The sequence below is a fragment of the Pieris napi genome, chromosome 15, assembly GCF_905475465.1.
Source record: "Pieris napi chromosome 15, ilPieNapi1.2, whole genome shotgun sequence".
In the NCBI taxonomy this organism is placed as follows: Eukaryota; Metazoa; Arthropoda; class Insecta; order Lepidoptera; family Pieridae; genus Pieris; species Pieris napi.
Genome location: NC_062248.1, coordinates 2,313,234 through 2,317,078, shown reverse-complemented (window position 1 = coordinate 2,317,078; position 3,845 = coordinate 2,313,234). Strand labels below are relative to the sequence as shown.

The 3,845-nt window shown below is 31.8% G+C and overlaps 1 long non-coding RNA gene across 1 annotated transcript; it reads right to left on the bottom strand.

Annotated features, from left to right (window-relative positions):
• Positions 1-1,134: 1,134 nt before the first annotated feature.
• Positions 1,135-1,507, bottom strand: LOC125056837. The gene is made up of 2 exons (XR_007118122.1): positions 1,403-1,507; positions 1,135-1,338 (listed from the first exon to the last, which is right to left on the bottom strand). It is a non-coding gene; the product is annotated as an uncharacterized LOC125056837 (long non-coding RNA).
• Between the last annotated feature and the right edge of the window lie 2,338 nt (positions 1,508-3,845).

Genomic DNA, 3,845 nt, shown 5'->3' with positions numbered 1-3,845 from the left:
GGCGTGATTGAGCCTCAAACGAAGACCATTTTTCTTATATATATATAGATTAAAAAAATCTAAATTCCCTACTTAAGGATGAACTGAAATCTGAGGCAAAAGCCGAGGGTTGTAACGCCCTAGGTTTTTATAGGTATTCTGCTTACGTCGGACCGATTTCTGTAACAGAAATGGTAAATATTTGTAATGGAAATTTGTGTCATAAATATTTATTTATTCAGTCCATAAAATGCTCCCCCAGGACAACCGCGACGGTATAATGCAAATTGTGCCCTTCGGTTGCTTACAATTAGAACTGATTACTGAACAAATGATTTACAGTTCATTGCTTCTAAAGGCATTTTAAAGGCGTTTTGATTTTGATTATAAACACTATGTGCGCTCACGTTATCATTTTTTATTCATAGTGGTTGCCTGGAAGACATCTTTCGAAAAGAATAAGGCCGCCAGTGCTTCCTTATTTATTTGATTATTTTAATTGTACTGTATTTCTGTATTACGACAACGAAGTGTAAATAAATAAATAAATTAAATATGTGATAGAAAAGAATACATATTTTTTTAGGAATTGATTCGATCAATTTAAAAATGTAATTGTATTAAATGAATTAATGTTTTATAATTGAGGTAATTTGTTATAATAATAATAATAATAATATAATAATAATAAGTCATTTAATCATTTAGGTACAATTTGTACTCTTATGCATGTCAACTCCCCATCTTACAGCGGCACTAGTGCCCACACATTGTCATCGTCTATAAATTCCCGAACAGTGTAATATCCTCCCTTTGTTAGGGTTTTCTTGATGCAAAGCTTAAACTCATGTATCGGAAGTTTGGTTACACGGTCCGGAATCTTGTTAAATATCTGTATACATTTCCCCATAAATGAGTGAGCAGTTTTATGAAGTCTGAAAGCTGGAAAATCAAGTCTATTCCTACTTCTTGTGTTTAAATTGTGACAGTCACTGCGCTTTATAAATTTATTAATGTTTTTATAAACGTACATAATATTTTCATACACATATTGGGAGGCAACTGTTAAAATACCAATCTCTTTAAATAATTCTCTTAGCGAGTCACGCGGTTTTAATTTGTATATAGCGCGTATTGCTCTTTTTTGTAAAACAAAAATATCTTGAATATCGGCCGCTGAGCCCCACAACAATATACCATATGTCATAACACTATGGAAGTAACTGAAGTATACAAGCCTCGCCGTTTCGACATCAGACATCCATCTAATCTTTCTTATCGCAAAAGCAGCCGAACTAAGTCTTGCCGATAGATTTGTAATATGGGGCTTCCATTGCAAACGAGAATCTAGAGTGATCCCTAAAAATACAGTTGAATCAACACATTGAATTATTTCCTCATTAATATTAATGTTTGTACTGACCTGTTTTACGTTAGGCAAAGAAAATCTAATACATTTTGTTTTATTAGAATTTAGTAACAAGTTATTATAAGTAAACCAACACATAACTCGGGAAAGGGCATCATTTACCTCGTCAACATTTATTGCGTTCCTACTGATTTTAAAAATAAGAGATGTATCATCTGCAAATAATACCGTTTCACATAAGTTATTTATATAAAATGGCAGGTCATTTATGTAGATAAGAAAGAGCAACGGCCCCAATATCGACCCCTGAGGCACACCCATGAGAATAGGAGCTCCTAAAGACTCTGCTTTATTTATAACCACTTTTTGTAATCGGTCACTCAAGTATGAATTTATTATTTTTATTGAGTTTGCTGAGACGCCATAATACTGTAATTTTCCCAATAATGTTTTATGCTCTACACAGTCAAAAGCCTTGGACAGGTCACAGAAGACAGCTAAAGCATCCTGTTTATTTTCCCAGGCATCGAATATTTGCTTCATGAGCTCCACACCCGCATCCGTACTACATCTACCCTTAGTAAAACCGAATTGTCTATCAGGAAATAGTTTATTTAATCTAAAATGTGAAAGCAATTGATTATGAATAATTTTTTCAAATATTTTACTTAGAGTTGGTAAAATTGATATAGGGCGGAAATTCGTGGGGTCCGATTTGTCTCCAGACTTAAATAAAGGAATAATTTTACTATATTTCATGAGATTGGGAAAAACCCCATCATCGATACATCTATTAAAAATAATCGTTAGATAAGGAGAAATATTTCCAATTATTGGTGCTATTACAGCTACTGATATGCCCCATAGATCTTCTGTTTTCTTCTTATTCAACGATCTAAATGCCTTTATATTGTAAATCCGTGTTAATTTTATGAAAATCGAATGCACTACTATTTTTATTTGTGCTAGACGTTAAAAGTGAAAGCGCGAATTGCGTAGATGAATTCAGTTTACTAGTGATTTTTGCAGGGATTTCAGAGAAAAAGGACTCCATAGCATTTGCGACCGCTGCATCTTTTTTTATAATTTTGCCATTAATATTAATTTCAAAAGAGCTATCTTTAAATGAAGTTTTACCAGTTTCTTGATTAATAATGTTCCAAGTGGTCTTAATTTTATTTTATTTCAAATAATTTGCCTTTGCTATATTACAAACTTTTTTAAATATTTTTGAATAATTTCTGACGTAGTTTATAAGCGACTGCTCAGTAGAAATAGACTTTTCATAATATAGATCATACAATTTTCTTCTACTAACGTAAATACCTGGTGTGGCCCAGTCACAGAATTTCATTTTAGAGTTTAAAGAAACAGTTTTTTGTTTAAATATGCTAGCAAATTCTATGCTTATTTGTTGACATAAATATTCGTATTGCTCATTAACATCATTTGAATTTTTAAGAAACCTAAGTTTATTCTTAATATTATTTTCAAAAACCTTTAAGCGTTTGTCCGTTATTGGCCTAAAAGTAATTTTTATGTCTTGTTTAACCCTATGGCGCTCAACAATGATTTTTTGTCCACTATGATCTGAATCCACCCAGTTAACAATACATTTTTCATATAAAACGCAATCAGAAAAAATGTTATCCAAGCAGGTAGCTGATAGGGGGGTAATCCTAGTTGGTTCAAAGAAAGAATATTGTAGATTGAACGACCCAAATAAATTAGTAAATCTACTTGTATGTGTACTAGAAACTAAAATATTTAAATTGAAATCCCCACAGACAACCATCTTTTTGTTATTTTTACTTATAATATTAAGAACATTTTCCATAGAAGACTCAAACAGATCATAGCTTCCAGAAGGGGGTCTGTATACACACACAATTATAAATTGTTCAAATTCCACACAAGAAATTTCTATCGTTTGTTCAATGGAATCTTTTATTATGTCTAATCTTTCTTTATATTTGATATTGTTTTGTAACATTATTAATGACCCACCTCTAATTGCACATTCCCTAGTAAATGCACTAACAATTTTATAATTTTCAATACAATCTAATAATTCATTTTTTTTTAACCAATGCTCTGTGAGACATAATACATGGATATTCTGACTGTTTAAAAACAAAGAGATTTCTAGATTCTTTCCAGAAAAACCTTGTATATTCTGGTGTACTATTTTAAGGTTGCTAGAGGCCTTCTCTGTTGTCTTATTATTTAATTTAAATATTTAATTTGGGACAAGCATTTATGTGCATCATAGTTAGATTGCTCAATAGGGGCAACTATTTCATGACTAATTTGCTCCAAGGGAGCACTGTCGGAACTCTGCTGCTGTATAAAGGCATTGTCCAACCTAATAATATAAGACTGCTCAAATAAAGCAGATTTAGCAGCCAAGTTCTTGGCTGAAGTTAGTAAATAAAAGCTTAGCGTTACTGCTAATTGTTTTTTACCAAATTTAGATAGAAACAATCTATCCTTTCTT